Source organism: Rutidosis leptorrhynchoides, chromosome 5 (assembly GCF_046630445.1).
Source record: "Rutidosis leptorrhynchoides isolate AG116_Rl617_1_P2 chromosome 5, CSIRO_AGI_Rlap_v1, whole genome shotgun sequence".
NCBI classification, from domain to species: Eukaryota; Viridiplantae; Streptophyta; class Magnoliopsida; order Asterales; family Asteraceae; genus Rutidosis; species Rutidosis leptorrhynchoides.
Window position 1 is genome coordinate 237,938,340 of NC_092337.1, and position 20,377 is coordinate 237,958,716.

Consider the following 20,377-nt stretch of genomic DNA (forward strand, 5'->3'; position numbering starts at 1 on the left):
ATTTTATCACGAGAATTGCGTCAATTTTTGAGATTGATAGATCGGATATGGAGCGAATTATTACTGAGGCGGTTGTGTTAGGAGAAAATGTTTTTCGAGGATCAAGAGTAATATTTATTGAGCACGGTCAGGTTATTCCGTACAGGGTTCGTCGTCGTCGTCCCCGAGATGCGCAGGGGGCACAGGAGGAGGATGAAGAGATGGCCGAAGGTGGTCAAGATGCGGGTCAAGGTGTCGGGGGTCAACGTTTTACTAACCGGGATTTAATGGAACAGATGCGTACTATGCAGCTCTATAATGAGGAAACCCGAGCATGCTCGGAAAGTCAGATTGCATATGGCATTAGTGAGGTTACGTATCATCACGATTGGAATCGACACAACATGGAGCTTGTTTCTCCTAATACCATCTTTACTCCTTATGGCACTCGTGTTCCATGGACTTCGGAGTCGACAGGTCCTTATCGGGTTTATGATCGCACAGCAGCTCAGGAAGTTTGGGAGGATATGGTTCGACGTAGAGGAGCAGGTTCTATTTCTTAGTATGATGAAGGTAACCAGGGAGGTCAGTCAGGTTGTGGAGGTCCTTATGGTGGGCAGTATGATGGCTCTTATGGAGGGTATAACCCTTGGTGATTGGATGCGGTGGTGATCGTGTGGTGGCAAGCAAAACAAAAACTTTTTAATATCGTTTAATTGTTTTTTATTTTGGATGACTGTAATCTTAATTAGGATGATGGTAGTTGTTCGTGTTTAAACTTAATACTTTAGATTTTAAATGGGGCGTTTCGGTACCGTGGTGGTACCACCCCATTCATTGTGGTTGTGGTATGTATGTTTTCGTTTCAGGTTTCACGGTGGTTGTGCTTTATTATTTTTCAAAGTCTGGCAGTAAGTTCAGCACCTTACTTGATTATGATATTTTGGTGATCGAGTGGATGCCGATGTTCTTATGCTGGCAGTAAGTTCAGCGCCATCGTGCACCGTCTTTCCGCGATCCACGGATCTAAAAATCCGGGTTTTTCTTTTCCCTTTTTCACTATTTTGTCCTCTCGAATTTATTTTTGATTTTCTGATTTCATGTAAATGAGGGCATTACATGATCTTAAGTGTGGGGGGGAGATAAATTCTCGCAGATTTTTGAAATTTTTGCATGTTTTAATTGCCTAGTGGTCAAAATTTGTGGAGTTTTTAAACTTTTTAAGGTTATAATTGAGATTTTTACCCATGAGAGCACCTGTAGTGATTAGGGATTGACTTGGAATTTTTGGTTTTGGCCGGTGAGATTTATTAGTTTTAAGCAAATTGTTAGTGGTTTGTTAATTATGAATGACCTTTTTGACCATGACTTAGGAATTCTGAGTGTATAAGTGCTTGAGGAAAGATAATTGATGAAAGGTGAACGTTGAAAAGGGATAAATGTTGGATAAATTTGGTTTAAAATGTTAAAAATTTAATCTTATTTTATCTAGTTTAGTATTTGTTTCAAAGATGACAATGCAACTTATTTGTGTCAAGAAATGAAGAATAACGGTATTTAGGGCTTTAGGGTAAAATGCGAGAAAAATGGTTAAATTAGAGATTAGGATATAAATGGCTTCATATTTTGTGTTTATGGCTTTTTGACTCTTTTAAAGAAGTGTTATACTCATAAGTGCTAGGTATGTAAGCTTGAAAAGGAACAATCACAAATCTCTGACTCCAATGGACCCTTTAAGGGGTGGCTGTTACCGACTATGGTGTGAATGGTATTGCTTAATGTCATGAGTTAAAGACTTCTTACAACAAATCATTCATCATCATCGATCACATCATTATCCATCCGCTACATCATACATTGCGGGTTCTACAAAGTCACAAATTGAAGACGAGGAAGACATTCAAAGAGTGTACTATTATGAAAAAAAAAGAAAAAAAAAATGCGTATGAGATCCAAGCTTAAGTAGTAATTTCTAAGACTCGAGCCGATAGATCCTTTGGGGTGCTAGATCACCTAACCACCTAAGACCTTTTTCCGGTTTGGGATCGGTTGGTTGAAGGTTCGCTACACGGGTCAAGGACGTTACTATCTCAAGGCAAGGTGATCATCTTTAGGTACTCGTCACATACTTATGCAGCAGTGATCATCTTTGGCTCATGATGTGGGAAATACCTAGTAAGACTAGACCTTGGGAAGAGTTACCTTTGCGGGGTACTTTGGATAAGAGAAATGTGACCAGTATGTGGATAGCTTGCATATTTAGAAATTAACAGCATGAAATGGAATCAAGAGAGTTAAAAAGTTAAACGGATTTCCCTACATAAACACAGGTATGAATCTATTTATAACTGGATTTTTTTTAAAATTTGTGAAGTATTGGTATTTGCAATAGCGCCTTAAATATTGTTAGTAGGCTATCTTGATGCGAATAAGGGTCCTGTTACAAATACTAAACCTTATAACGTAAGATTATTTTTACCATTTGAAATCATTTTTACACCAATTATTATCCGAGTTATACCTACCTCATTAAATAAACACAGGTGTAGAAACAACCCGAAAATGTGTGTTTCTTTTGACACGATGTGTAGGAATTTGAATGTTTATTGGTGATTAGTTATTAAGGTTGGAAAGTAGGTCTTAAGGGTTGATTGATGCAAAGAAAAGAAGGATATTGAAAGCCTAGTAATGTGATTTTTAGGGAAAGTTAAGTGAAAACAGTTTAGGCTTTGAGATGAAAGGTTTGTGTTAAGAAGTAAAGTTGTGGAAACTTTTGAAGTTTGAGTTCTCAACCCAAATTGTCTTTACATCTCAATTCATGACTTAGAAAGAATGTTTTATGAAAATTTGTTTGCGATAAGGGCCACTTAGGATATTGTTTTTGAAAAAGTGTTTGAATGAAAATGGGGGGAGAAAGGGGGGTGCTTTTGATGGTTTGTATGCTGTTTTTTAAGTGACACGAATGTGAATAGTTGTTTTGTGAGAGATTAAGCTTATTCGTGAAAAGATGAAGAGTACGAGAGCTTGTGGAGGATTGACTTGAAGGCTTGAATCTTGCGGAATTTTGTTGAAGATTATTCGTACATTTATTGGTTCGAGATTGACTTGCTCGAGGACAAGCAAGGTTCAAGTATGGGGGATTTTGATAACGCCATTTTTATACATTTATTTTGGGCGTTATCTTGTTCCATTTGTTGATATTTTAAAGACTTTGATGGAGAAATTGAGTTATTTGAGTTTAAAATGAAGAAAGTGTCAAGGTATGGTTCGTTAGCTCGTTAATGATGTTTTTTTATTGAAGATATAGCCAAAAAGGAGTTAGAGTTGAAGATAAACGTGCCCCGGGTGAAAAACTCAGTTTCCATCGCTTCAGGATGAGTTTTATCGCGTTTTGGCCATCGTGATACATGATGAAGTGCATCAGAACGCGATATGGAAAAGGGGCCGTTCTGACCATTCTATCGCGTTTGAATCAGCTTTGTCGCGTCCTGGTCATCGCGTTACGCGATGAGGTTGTCGCGGAACGCGACATGAGTCAGTTTCAGCTGTTTTTTCCAGATTCTATAAATAGACGAATTTTACCCCAATTTAGGGTATGCAGTTTTATTTACGAATTTTCTTCCACAGCAACATTAGTTACGAATTTCTTTGTCTTTCTTCATTATTTTACAAGGGTTTAAGCTACAATATCATTCTTGGTTAGTTTAATCTTTGTATTAACTTTAATTACTTTTATTAATTTGTTCTTCAATTCAATGATTATGTTTAATTGTTCTTCTTATTTATTTGTTCTTTACTTTACCATGAGTAGCTAAATATTTAGTATTCACTTAGATGCATGAACCTAGGTGATGGATTACGATCTTTTGGTTAATAACAATTAATTAAAATTACACAAGTTTATGTCTAGCTAAGATCCACCGTTATTAAAGCTTATTTATTGTTAAATCACGGAAGTTATTAATTAACTAACGACAGTTAAATTAATTAATAGCTTTTACTAGATTATTGAACGTGAATAATTTAGGAATACGTGAGATTTTATGAGGGACACCGATAATAAAATTAATCGTATAGTGGTTGAACTTGAAATTAGTTTCAATAATTGTGAGGTTGTAAGGGACACCAAACCAACCTAAGTTAGATTATAACCTTGAGTAATATCATTGTGAATTGGTTAGTAACTCTAGGTTAACGATAGTTATACTTAGGTTATTAGTCTTAAACTGTAGGAATCGACAGATAAATACAGTGTCACATCATTATAATTGTTTACTTAATGAGTTTAACGAGCAATCCTAGCCTAAGGAATTGTAGCTAAGTGGATACCTTTGCTTCTTATTGAATTAAGTTTAATTTACTTTCGCGTTTAATCAGTTTTACAACAAAACCCCTTTTTAATTCTTAGAATAATTAATAGTTCAAGTTTTCAATTACCTGCTCTCTGTGGAACGAATTGGTCAAATACTTGTTTAATTACTACACGAACTGGTTATAGTTGCCTGTATTGTGTGATAATCGATAGGTATTTAGCTAATAATTTAGAGTACGAAATTACACATCAATTATAATTAAAATTAGTATTATAAATATTATTAATATTAACATAATATTAAGTATTATAACCATTATTATTATTATTAGTCTTAAAAGTATTATTAATATATTTATTATTATTAATTTAATCACATAATTATTATTATTATTATTATTATTATGATTATTATTATTATTATTGTTATTATTATTATCAATACGTATTAGAATTATTATTATTATTAGTATTATTATTAGTAAGTATTATGAACATTAGTTACTATTATTATTACTAATATAAGTATTAGTTACCAAATATTATTATCATTATCATAACCCTGATTGAAATATAATAATAATAATAATAATAATAATAATTATTATTATTATTATTATTATTATTATTATTATTTTTTATTATTATTATTATTATTATTATTATTATTATTATTATTAATAATAATAATATTACTATCACTATAAGTATTATTATTAAGTAATATGATTAATAATATTATGTAACATCCCGTTTTTCACTAACTTGAATTAAGGTACTTATCCAACCTTTAGGACGTTTATACTTCTTTGTTTACGTGATTAAATAAACATAAGTGTTAGTTGTTGTGTCTATATATATATATATATATATATATATATATATATATATATATATATATACATATACATATATATATATATATATATATATATATATATGTATATATTATATATACTTAAGAATGTATGCATGTATAAGTATACACGCGGTTAGGAGTGTAGCAAGTTTTGTGAGACTATTTGGTGAAGTCCAAACGTGAATAGGTAGCGGCAATCGCCGCGCCGCGATGCTCTTTGCCGCGCCGCGGCACTACAAGCAAACCCGAATCAGGAGGCCAATAAAACTGGATCGAAATTCTTTGGTATGTCGTGCCGCGATGATTTGGGCCGCGTCGCGGCAGTTCTGCTGGATTGATTCTGGATTTAGCTCATTTTAAGTGATTTTAAGGGGTAAATTGGTAATTTGGCATATAGATCTGATGAGAGCATTTAATCTCCACCACTTGTCCATTTTCCTCATTTCTTTTCCATTTTCTTTCTCCATTTTACTCTCAAACATAAAAACCCATTTGAATTCAAGTGAGATTTGTGAGTGAAGAATTGAGAGTTGATCTTTGGAGCAAGAATTAAAGTTGTTCTCCTTGTTCTTAGCTACAAGTGGATAGTGTTGGTAAGTTCTAACTCTATGTTTTGAGTTTTAATTGGTTTATGCTAGGGTTTTGTTCATTTGGAACTTGTATGACCCATTTGAGGGTTAAATGGGTGGATTTTAGGTTACATTGTTGAAAGTAAACCCAATAGCCATAACCTAGGGTTTGGCCTTATGATTTGAGGTTGTAAGTGTTAAATGGTGTTGTTATCACTAATACACTTTTAAATTGATGAAAGAATTGTTAATGGGTAAGTTTGACTTGATTGTGAGTCTAAGTATTAAAGTGGGTCAAATGGGTACTAGTGGACCTAATTGGGTGAAATGGGTATGAAATACCCCAAGTTTGTGTTAGTTGAGTTACTAGACTTTAATTCACTAGCTTTAGTGATTAAAGTTGAGTCATGGCCATTAATGGGTGGTTTGGTGGGTGTGAGTCATTTAATGCGGATAGGACATTAAATGCTTAAGAATTGAATGATAGTGGTTAATTCCACTAGGTTGTATGTTAATTAAATGCATAATGTGATAGGTGCATTTCATTGAAGGTTGCGAGTTGAATTCACTAGATCACCAAAGGCGTTAAGGTGAGTGGAATATTTATATGCGTGCATATATGACGTATTTATTTGTGTAGTATGAGTTGTGAAGTGTCGAAGTGTTAAGAAACCGCTTCTCACGTGGCGAGTGAAGTTTCGATGTGTTAAGACACCACTCGGGAGTGAAGCATCGATGTGTTAAGATGCCACTTAGGGAGATGTAACGAGTGAAGTGTCGATGTGCTAAGATACCACTCGGGATGAAGTGTCGAAGTGTTAAGACACCACCCGGGGTGAAGTATCGAAGTGTTAAGATGCCACCCGTGGGGTTAGTGTGTGAAGTGTTAAGTGCACTAATGGTTGTTATGAACTCCGACGGTCCTTTAAATACCATTCCCTCGTTCAATTGGTTAACCATGGTTGTGTGTGGATTGTAGCATATTATATTGTTTAATCTATATGCTATTGATATGCTAGCTCCTATGGTGGAAGGTTTAGTATTATACTTGTGATGGTATGATTATTTATATTGCTAGCATGTATGCGGTAAATGCGTAAGTGATTGCAAGTAAGTAGGTTGTATATGTAATCGTATAATTGTTGCACTCACTAAGAATTAGCATACCCCTCTCGTTGTTTATCTTTTTAGATGCAGGTGCGGATAAAGGAAAAGGGGTTGTTGGGCATTAGGTGTCCCTTGATGATGTTTTGTTGGAGCTTTGGAGTTGGTCTAACGTTTTGGATAGTTTAGCCCCAAACCATGATCGAAGTGTCGTTTGGATTATAAACTATCATTTGTAGTGGGTTGAACTTGTATTAAACTTAATTAATGGCCTTCGTGCCTTTGTAAACATTTAAATTTTGGTACGTTTTAAATGGAACTTGTGGAATGGTTTACATATTTAATTGGCGCATAAATGTGTATTATTTTAAAAAAAAAAATTTATCGTATGGATTACGGGTTGGGTTGTTTCAAGTGGTATCAGAGCATGGTCTAAGGGATTTAGGCGACTTGAGATAGGTGCCTAGACTTAGAGTTTATTGTATATGCGCTTTTATGCGGGACTTGTAGGACTTCGGGTCGGATCTCGAATTGTTAGTGCTTAGGTTTATGTGATCTAACCTTGCACTAATTGTTTTGGTGGCCTGGCATGAAACGTGATGTTGTTAAGTATGTTGAACAATGCGTCACATGTTTGCAAGTTAAAGCCGAACACCAAAAGCCGTACGGTATGTTATAACAATTGGAAGTCCCGAAATGGAAATGGGAGCACATTACCATGGACTTCATTACAAAGTTACCAAAGATGGCGAGAACCCAATATGATACGATTTGGGTGATAGTTGATCGATTGACGAAGAGTGCTTTGTTTCTTCCAATTCGGGAAACGATATCGTCAGAGACTTTGTCCAAGTTGTTTATCAAAGAGGTGATATCAAGGCATGGGGTTCCCATATCTATTGTTTCAGATCGAGATACTCGTTTCACGTCTCGGTTTTGGAATAAGTTTCATGAAGATATGGGTACTCAATTGAAAATGAGCACGGCGTATCATCCTCAAACGGACGGTCAAACCGAGCGTACGAACCAAACATTGGAGGATATGTTAAAGGCGTGTGTTATTGATTTCGGCGGTAGTTGGGATGAGCACTTACCATTGGTGGAATTCTCGTACAATAATAGTTATCACACTAGTATTGGAATACCACCTTATGATATGCTTTATGGGCGTAGGTGTTGAACTCCTATTTGTTGGGGTGAAGTGGAAAAACAAGAAATCGAGAGTACCGATTTGGTCCTAGAGATGAATAGTAAAATTGAGATGATTCGGGCTCCACTTAAGGCGGCGCAAGATAGACAAAAATCTTATGCCGATAAAGGGAGGTGAACGATTGAGTTTCAAGAAGGCGACATGGTGATGCTTAAAGTTTCGCATTGGAAAGGAGTTATACGGTTTCGAAAACGAGGAAAGTTAGCTCCTCGGTTTATTGGTCCTTTCAAGGTTTTGGCACGTGTTGGTGAGGTTGCCTATAGACTAGAGTTACCCGAAGAGCTTTCGGGGATTCATAGCACGTTTCATGTTTCCCATCTCCGTAAGTGTCTTGCGGATGACTCGACTTGGGCGCCGTTAGATGAGATTACCTTGAACAACAAGCTAGAGTATGTTGAAGAACCGATAGCTATTCTCGATGAAAAGGTTAAATTGTTGCGTAACAAAGAAGTGAGGACCTTTAAAGTTCAATGGAGACATCGAAAGGGTTCCGAGAATATGTGGGAATCTGAAGAGTTTGTTTTGGTTTATCTTCCGGTATGTCATGCAGCTTGGATCGCGAGGACGCACTCTGATTCAAGTGGGGGAGAGTTGTAACATCCCGTTTTTCACGAACTTGAATTAAGGTACTTATCCAACCTTTAAGACGTTTATACTTCTTTGTTTACGTGATTAAATAAACATAAGTGTTAGTTGTTGTGTAATTATATATATATATATATATATATATATATATATATTATATTATATATTATATATGCTTAAGAATGTATGCATGTATAAGTATACACGCGGTTAGGAGTGTAGCAAGTTTTGTGAGACTATTTGGTGAAGTCCAAACGTGAATAGGAAGCGAGCACGGAATGTACAAATCGTGAAAATCATCGTGGGTTTAAATTATTGTGAGGTGGTCAGGTAGCGGCAATCGCCGTGCCGCGATGCTCTTTGCCGCGCCGCGGCACTACAAGCAAACCCGAATCAGGAGGCCAATAAAACTGGATCGAAATTCTTTGGTATGTCGCGCCGCAACGATTTGGGCCGCGCCGCGGTAGTTCTGCTGGACTGATTCCGGATTTAGCTCATTTTAAGTGATTTTAAGGGTCAAATTGGTAATTTGGCGTATAGATCTGAAGGGAGCATTTAATCTCCACCACTTGTCCATTTTCCTCATTTCTTTTCCATTTTCTTTCTCCATTTTACTCTCAAACATAAAAACCCATTTGAATTCAAGTGAGATTTTTGAGTGAAGAATTGAGAGTTGATCTTTGGAGCAAGAATTAAAGTTGTTCTCCTTGTTCTTAGCTACAAGTGGATAGTGTTGGTAAGTTCTAACTCCATGTTTTGAGTTTTAACTGGTTTATGCTAGGGTTTTGTTCATTTAGAACTTGTATGACCCATTTGAGGGTTAAATGGGTGGATTTTGGGTTAGATTGTTGAAAGTAAACCCTAATAGCCATAACCTAGGGTTTGGCCTTATGATTTGAGGTTTTAAGTGTTAAATGGTGTTGTTATCACTAATACACTTTTAAATTGATGAAAGAATTGTTAATGGGTAAGTTTGACTTGATTGTGAGTCTAAGTATTAAAGTGGGTCAAATGGGTACTAGTGGACCTAATTGGGTGAAATGGGTATGAAATACCCCAAGTTTGTGTTAGTTGAGTTACTAGACTTTAATTCACTAGCTTTAGTGATTAAAGTTGAGTCATGGCCATTAATGGGCAGTTTGGTGGGTGTGAGTCATTTAATGCGGTTAGGACATTAAATGCTCAAGAATTGAATGATAGTGGTTAATTCTACTAGGTTGTATGTTAATTAAATGCAAAATGTGATAGGTGCATTTCATTGAAGGTTGCGAGCTTGATTCACTAGATCACCAAAGGCATTAAGGTGAGTGGAATAATTATATGCGTGCATATATGACGAATTTATTTGTGTAGTATGAGTTGTGAAGTGTCGAAGTGTTAAGACACCGCTTCTCACGTAGCGAGTGAAGTGTCGATGTGTTAAGACACCACTCGGGAGTGAAGCATCGATGTGTTAAGATGCTACTTCGGGAGATGTAACGAGTGAAGTGTCGATGTGCTAAGACACCACTCGGAGTGAAGTGTCGAAGTGTTAAGACACCACCCGGGGTGAAGTATCGAAGTGTTAAGATGCCACCCGTGGGGTTAGTGTGTGAAGTGTTAAGTGCACTAATGGTTGTTATGAACTCCGACGGTCCTTTAAATACCGTTCCCTCGTTCGATTGGTTAACCATGGTTGTGTGTGGATTGTAGCATGTTATATTGTTTAATCTATATGCTATTGATATGCTAGCTCGTATGGTGGAAGGTTTAGTATTATACTTGATATGGTATGATTATTTATATTGCTAGCATGTATGCGGTGAATGCGTAAGTGATTGCAAGTAAGTAGGTTGTATATGTAATTGTATAATTGTTGCACTCACTAAGCATTAGCTTACCCCTCTCGTTGTTTATCTTTTTAGATGCAGGTGCGGATAAAGGAAAAGGGGTTGTTGGGCATTAGGTGTCCCTTGATGATGTTTTGTTGGAGCTTTGGAGTTGGCCTAACGTTTTGGTTAGTTTAGCCCCAAACCATGCTCGAAGTGTCGTTTGGATTATAAACTATCATTTGTAGTGGGTTGAACTTGTATTAAACTTAATTAATGGCCTTCGTGCCTTTGTAAACATTTAAATTGTGGTACGTTTTAAATGAAACTTTTGGAATGGTTTACAAATTTAATTGGAGCGTAAATGTGTATTATTTAAAAAAAAATTTATCGTATGGATTACGGGTTGGGTTGTTTCATATTATCAATTTTAATATCAAAAACTACCTCTTAAACAAATGAATATTTTGTACCTAAAAATATACTTGTTATATATACTATAATTATATTAAAATTTCACATAATTATATATATCAAACCTATGAATATTATTTATATAAACACATACAAATAACAAACTATCGATTTTTTTTAAATATAACATTAAACAATTATGTATATAAGTATGGATATTGTTAATATAACTATATAAATATTAACCATTATGAATATATACACAAATTAACCATACATATTATATATAAATTAAAGATATAATAATTAAATTGTTCAGTTACGATTATATATTTTCATATATATATATACAAATTATATAGGTTCGTGAATCCAAGGCCAACCCTGCATTGTTCAATATCGTCATTTGTATTTTTACTACAAAATACAGTATTGTGAGTTTCATTTGCTCCCTTTTTATATGCTTTTGCAATATATATTTTTGGGACTGAGAATACATGCGCTTTTATAAATGTTTTACAAAATAGACACAAGTAATCGAAACTACATTATATGGTTGAATGATCAAAGCCGAATATGCCCTTTTTAGCTTGGTAGCCTAAGAATTTGGGAACAGACTCCCAAATTGACGCGAATCCTAAAGATAGATCTATCGGGCCCAACAAGCCCCATTCTGGAATTTGGAATGCTTTAGTACTTCGAAATTATCATGTCCGATGGGTGTCCCGGAATGATGAGGATATTCTATATGCATCTTGTTAGTGTCGGTTACCAGGTGTTCACCATATGAATGATTTTTATCTCTATCCTGTTTGCGAAATTCCTGATATGAGATGTATGTTTATGAAAATGAAAATGAAATCTTGTGGTCTATTAAAAATATGGAAATGATTATTATGATAAACCTATGAACTCACCAACCTTTTTGGTTGACACTTGAAAGCATGTTTATTCTCAGGTATTAAAGAAATCTTCCGCTGTGCATTTGCTCATATTAGAGATATTACTTGGAGTCAATCATGACATATTTCAAAAGACGTTGCATTCGAGTCATCGAGTTCATCAATATTATTATTAAGTCGATTATAGTTGGATATATTATGAAATGGTATGCATGGCGTCAACTTTCGATGTATTGAAAGTTTATCTTTTAAAAACGAATGCAATGTTTGTAAAATGTATCATATAGAGGTCAAGTACCTCGCGATGTAACCAATTGTAATGTATTCGTCTAAATGGATTAGGACGGGTCCTTTTAGTTGGTATCAGAGCGATGGTCTTAGCGAACCAGGTCTTGCATTAGTGTGTCTAACTGATAGTTGTTTAGATGCATTAGCGGGTCTGGACTTCGACCGTGTCTGCAAGTCAAAAGTTTTGCTTATCATTTAGTGTCAAAAATTATTTGCGTATCATCCTTAAAGTTTAGACACGTCTTACTGCCTCTATTGCATAGACAGTGTATAGATAAATTCATATCTTAGCGTATCTGTTATTATTACCTTTACCTGGAAGCTTCCGTAGAATCCTCCGTAACTTATGGGATTGTAGTATTATATATGCATATGTAAATTATATATTACAGGGTACTAATCTACAACCTATAATCTATTTCTTATCGAAAATACTTCATCTGATCGTACGAGATAAATCCCTTAACCAGTTCGAATTCATCGGATTCTGACAGCTATTCTGATATGGAGTATCACTCGAGCTCCGAAAGCAGTGTGACCGGAATGGGTTAATCAATCGGTCATCCCCAATTCATCTGATGGGTTCGTAGTTGACTTAATCAATGGAGACGCGAAGAAGGCGATCCCTTTCACCAACCGAATTCACCTCTCGGCGAAGAACCTGAAACACTTACCGGCGAACCTATCCGAAACACCATATCCACCTTCATTCCCAAGATATCTCGCAATGATTATATGATATCCCAAATTCTGAACCTTATTTATCCATTTGTTCCGACCTACAATCATCCTGGAGTAATGGAAGAAGTCAAAGAGCTTCGCGCTCGAGTAATAAATATGGAGAATATGGCGCAAAATTTACCAGCTTCGGCAACATCACCAGCACCAACAGTACCATCAGTAACAGCACCAATACCATCAACAATTCATGCCTCAACATCTCATTCTGTACCTCGAGCATAATCATCGTTCTATATGATGTTCTACCTCATTTATCTTCCTTCGACATGGCGATTATGAAATCTATAAAGTTTTAGAGATTACGTACCCTAGTTCTAACCGTAAATCAAATGAGTTTAATATCATATTGACTCATTAAATCCACGATCACATCTGAAGAAAATACATATGTATATATGTTTTCATAAAGATTGTATTTAAAAATTCTTTTGTACAAACGATTAATGATGAAAATATTTTAACGGGTAGGTAATACCCGAGAAATATTTAGATTTCACATTAATAAGTTACACTGTACATTCTTCAAATCCGATTCAACAAGTCATTTACTATCCTACTTACAACCACCGATATACGTATCCATTCATCGAAGAATAACCATTTTCATTCAACTTCATATTTGGATTTTTACCTATCAGAATCCAACAAGTGGCACAATGAAGAAAATATTGGACAAAAATAAAATTTGTTAGAAACAAACAAATTAACTATGAGAAATTTTGTTAAGAATCCACGCTAACTGTTCCTAGCTAACTGTTCCTAGCTAACTGATTACATTTTATTTATCGCAATTTAATTATCGTAATTTATATTCTCGCAATTTTATTTATCGTCATTTAATTTCTGTTATTTATTTTACGCACTTTAAATATCGGGACACGTATACAAGGTTTTGACATATCATATCGACGCATCTATATATATTATTTGGAATAACCATAGACACTCTATATGCAGTAATGACCGAGTTAGCTATACAGAGTTGAGGTTGATTCTACAATAATATATATACTTTGAGTTGTGATCGAGTCTGAGACATGTACACGGGTCACGATACGTATTAATTAATTCGAATATTATATATTAAACTATATATGAATTATTGTACTGTTAACTGTGGACCATCAACCATAGACTACTAACATTGGACAATTAAAATGAATTAAAATAATGATTATAACATATGAAACTAAACAATTCTTCAAGTTTTCCACTTGATTTCATCTTAAACCTCATTTGTATCTTGACGATTACAATCTGCGTTTAAACCATTCATGAATCTTGAAAACACCTCAATCGAGAGGATGAACCAACCGCACTTCATCTACGGAAGAAAAGATTGATGCATATAGTCATGCACCTGAAAACACTCGGAACCTGAGTAAACGTTTAACACGTATCTGTACTAGCTCCTTTGGCGTTGTTATTACCGAAAATCACTTTACAATCCCTCTCCAAACTAGCCAATTTTGTCACAGCTCCAGCAAATCAACTTCGACTCGGATTAGCCTTATTATAACCTCGATATATAAGTTGCCCTTTCGTCATCATTACCAAGAAACCATTTATATCTCACCACATTAGCAGTAAACTTCCCAGCAATTTCATTGATCTTTGATTTTTCGAAAAATCATTATACTTATTCATTAAAACCCTATCATATACTCATCCGCATCTTGTAACGAGAATTGCCATACCAAATACCGGGAAATCAGCAATCAGTATTTTGAACCTCGCAGCGTTTCTACATCAATAGTTATATGTATACATATAACATTTTTCTCTTAGAATTATGATCTCCCATTCTGAAATTCTGAAAAGAACTTTAGTCTACGAATCATTTCTTTGAATTTTGAGAAAGCTGATGAAACAGCAAAAACTGTTGATGACATTAATAGTCAAAAGTTTGATGATAAAGAATGGAGTGTTGAAAAGCTCAAACATTTTGATACTGAAAAAAATGAATTGAGCAAATCATGAAGGAGACTCTAAACAAATCACAAGGACTAAACTTTTACATAAAGAATCCAGATGATTCCGTTTCTGATAAAATCTTTAGCGAATACCTTGCACCTTAATCGCTCTAAATCATCGTGAATGAATTTCTTCATCGCAATTTGATTCCAAAATTCTAAGATATTATCGTATCTTTCATTATTAATATCCTCAATATTTCTGAAGATATCTTCATAAATATTCGTGTCCGATATTAATTATCCCTCCGCGCTATCTGTGTTATAGCATAAAAGAAATCTGTTTTAGTCTCTAAATCTCTGAAAACTTAGAGTTTGAATTATGAATGATTTTGAAGTAGTGTTGGAAATTGGTGCATGAGTTAGTATAATATAATGACACTTGATCAACATTATTATATTACAGTAAGTCATGCTGAGTTTCTAATGGAACGTGATGATTTACAGACTATAACGTCATCATGTTCATGTTACACGACTCTTACATTCTAATTAATCTCCAAACATATCAAGAACATATCTTCCTGATAGTTCTATCTTTTGTTTTGAATTCTGTTAATTTAACCAATTAAGATCGTGCTATTACAATCTCTCTAAGAACATTAGTCATGTTCATTCGAAACTTTAGACCTACGAATTCTGGATCATTATTCGCTTAACTTAAAGTCGGGAAGAGAAAACAAAAGTATAAAACTCCAAAATATAAGGGGGAATATAAAGCTCGATAATAACACATAAATTACAAATCGTGTATATCAATGTTTATCGGGACATAAAGACACGGGAGAATTAAAAAATGTTATAACCCCAAGGGCGAAGTAGAAGAAAATAGATTCCTCCGGTGGTAATTGGAAAAGGAGAACGATTGTCGCGATAGTAAGGATAAGAACAAGAATCAGAACTAGATTAAGCATTTTCACAATCTTTTGAATTTGGGAATTGAGTATAGAAGTGGTGAAAACTAATGGAAATGAAAGGGTAAATTTATAATGGGAATATTAGACAGAGTAATCAAGGCAGATCACCGTATTTAATTATAGAGATCTTAATTTCCTTTTTCGTCGAAGAATCAAATCTTTTAAATTTCGAAGATTTCTTCAAATCCCTTAAATTCCGAAATTCAACGAGAAAATGTCAAAAGATAAGACGAATCTTATTTTCTAAATTCAACCCTGACTCTGTCAAAAGTTAAGACGAATCTTTACTATTCCTATTTCAATCTTTTGTGATAACTTCACTCGTACGCTTCGAATAATCGAGTAATTTTATTCAGATCACTTGATGGTGATAAAACTTTAATTATTGACCTATATTCGTCATGAAAACATTTTTATTGTTAGCCATGACGACCTCACTCAAATTTCGGGACGAAATTTCTTTAACGGGTAGGTACTGTGACGACCAGGAAATTTCCAACCAAATTTAAACTTAATCTTTATATGATTCCGACACGATACGCAAAGTCTGTAAGGTTGAGCCTCGAAATTTTGGAACAAGTTACATAAATGCATTTGCCCGTTTTACTATTCCTGACGATTCACGAACCCTCAATTATAAACAAAAATGTAGATATAAATAATTAAATCTAATAGATTTAATAAATAAATGAACTATTAAATGATTTAGTTATGGAAAAATAACTTAAACAATTAAAACTTTTTATATAGGATATATTAAATATAAATAATTTTGAATATAATTTGTCAACATTAACAAAGTATTAAATGGGTACTTTGAGTTTATATATATATATATATATATATATATATATATATATATATATATATATATATATATATAAAATATAGTTATCTAGTTAATAATTAAAACATAATTGTATATAAAGTAGTTAAAATATATATAGGTATATATAAATATATTAAAATTAGTAAATATGATATAATTAATAATTTGTAATTTCAAGTTTAAAAATATAAATGTTATATTAATATTAATATCATAAATTTTATTACTGCTAATATTGATATTAATATTTGTAATATTAATATTATTATATATCTAATATAAAATATATATAAAAGTTGATATGAAAAAGTTATTATATTATTATTAATATTATTATTAAAACTAATAATATTAATATAACCAATAAGATTATTATTATCATTTTTATTATTATTTTTATCATTATTAGTAATTAAATTTATCATTATTAGTAACAATAATTTTATTTACCACTTATTATTAATAGTATTAGTAATAACATTATTATATTTATACTTGCTAAAAAAATATATAAGAATTATATATATATATATATATATATATATATATATATATATATATATATATATATATATATATATATATATATATATATATATATATATATATATATATATAATCAATATATAAATACAGATAAATATAAATACATATACCAAAATATAAATATAGATATATATATATATATATATATATATATATATATATATATATATATATATATATATATATATATATATAAATACATATACGAATATATATTCATATAAATACTATTATATACATGTATAAATACAAATACATACGTATATCTGTTGCATATCGCTTTCAGACTATTGTTGATTTATTTTTGGTCTATTATTTCGTACAAATTAGTACCTAATCACTTGAATAAATCCAGGAATTTGTTAACCATCGTTATCTTTTGATTAAACCAAATTTCTGTCGACCAAGTTGTTTTACAAAACGATCAATACCAGCTGTAAATGATATCAAATGAGTTTACATTATCTATCATCAATCCCAAACTCCCTTAACAGTTTTTATTAAATCGAATTGGAACAGAAAAGTTGAAGAACACTGGTATACTCTATTCATGTTTCATTTTTTGAAAAGCTCAATCTCGTAATGAATTTTAAAATCTGTAATTGCAGTTATGTTATAAATCTTTCGTATAAACTATATGAAAATTTTCAAAACCCAATTTTTAGTATCAAGTTCCAATTTCGAAGTCAAACCTTAATTTAAAAAAGTCAAACGAAGTGTTCTTCATAAAATTCGTGATTGTTTTAATGTTTAAGGAATAATTGATAGCCCAGAAAGTTTCTATAAATGATTTACGTCATAATTCATATTGAAATTTTAATCTATAATAGCTTTAAATATAAAATTTAATTTGGAGTTCCAAGTTTTCTTAACTGTGATATGCAATAGTTTGAATTCGAATGATTTTTAAAAATGTATAAATGCAGTCAAGTTAGGAATGTTATAGTGATTATATTTGCAAAGTTTCTACTCTCATTTCTTCAAATTGAATTTGAATTCTTGAGTCAAACCTTAAAACTCAAAAGTTAAAGAATCTGAGTTATGTTAAATTAGAAATCGTTTTTATATTATAAGTGCAATTATGCATACAGAAAGTTTTCATAGGCGATTTAGAATCCTTTTCATGTTTTATGAATAATCTAAAACGTTTTACAAATTCAAATTTGGTTTTGTGTTCTTCACGAATACGCAGCTAGTTTTTGTTTATTTTCTTTCTTTTCGATTTCAAATATTACAAATGATTATTATGGGTTAATTTTGGTTATAATTACGAAATTAAACCATTGAGTGTTTTGATTATAATCTAAGCTGATGGTCAATTGATTGATGAACATGAAAAAGAAAAATTAACAGAAAATAGATACGAGATATAATAATATAGTTATGTGTAATTCTAGATAAACAAGCCAGCCTAGCTGGTTGAACGAGTTTGGGTATAAGCAAGTGGTGACGGGTTCGAGCCCGGGCAAGAGCGTTTATTTTTTTAAGGGTCCTAAATCTTGAGGTAGTTTTATTTTTGTCATTGTTATTATTATTATTATTATTATTATTATTATTATTATTATTATTATTATTATTATTATTATTATTATTATTATTATTATTATTATTATTATTATTATTATTATTATCATTATTATTATTGTTATTGTTATTGTTATTATTATTATTGTTATTATTGGTTATTGCTAGTATAACTAAGTATTATAATTAAAATTAGTATTGTAAATATTATTAATATTATCATAATATTAAGTATTATAACCATTATTATTATTAGTCTTAAAAGTATTATTAATATATTTATTATTATTAATTTAATCACATAAGTATTATTATTATTATTATGATTATTATTATTGTTATTATTACACTTACCATTATTGTTATTATTATTATCAATAAGTATTATAATTATTATTATTATTAGTATTATTATTAGTAAGTATTATGAACATTAGTTACTATTATTATTACTAATATAAGTATTAGTTACCAAATATTATTATCATTATCATAACCCTGGTTGCAATTATTATTATTATTATTATTATTATTATTATTATTATTATTATTATTATTATTATTATTATTATTATTATTATTATTATTATTATTATTATTATTATTATTATCACTATAAGTATTATTGTTAAGTAATATGATTAATAATATTATCAATTTTAATATCAAACTACCTCTTAAACAAATGAATATTTTGTACCTAAAAATATACTTGTTATATATACTATAATTATATTAAAATTTCACATAATTATATATATCAAACCTATGAATATTATTTATATAAACACATACAAATAACAAACTATCAATTTTTTTTAAATATAACATTAAACAATTATGTATATAAGTATGGATATTGTTAATATAACTATATAAATATTAACCATTATGAATATATACACAAATTAACCATACATACATATTATATATAAATTAAAGATATAATAGTTAAATTGTTCAGTTACGATTATATGTTTTCATATATATACACAAATGATATAGGTTCGTGAATTCGAGGCCAACCCTGCATTGTTCAATATCGTCATATGTATTTTTACTACAAAATACAGTATTGTGAGTTTCATTTGCTCCCTTTTTAAATGCTTTTGCAATATATATTTTTGGGACTGAGAATACATGCGCTTTTATAAATGTTTTACGAAATAGACACAAGTAATCGAAACTACATTATATGGTTGAATGATCGAAGCCGAATATGCCCTTTTTAGCTTGGTAGCCTAAGAATTTGGGAACATACCACCAAATTGACGCGAATCCTAATGATAGATCTATCAGACCCAACAAGCCCCATTCTGGAATTTGGAATGCTTTAGTACTTTGAAATTATCATGTCCGATGGGTGTCCCGGAATGATGGGAATATTCTATATGCATCTTATTAATGTCGGTTACCAGGTGTTCACCATATGAATGATTTTTATCTCTATGCAGTTTGCGAAATGCCTGATATGAGATGTATGTTTATGAAAATGAAAATGAAATCTTGTGGTTTATTAAAAATATGGAAATGATTATTATGATAAACCTATGAACTCACCAACCTTTTTGGTTAACACTTGAAAGCATGTTTATTCTCAGGTATTAAAGAAATCTTCCGCTGTACATTTGCTCATATTAGAGATATTACTTGGAGTCATTCATGACATATTTCAAAAGACGTTGCATTCGAGTCATCGAGTTCATCAAGATTATTATTAAGTCGATTATAGTTGGATATATTATGAAATGGTATGCATGCCATCAACTTTTGATGTATTAAAAGTTTATCTTTTAAAAACGAATGCAATGTTTGTA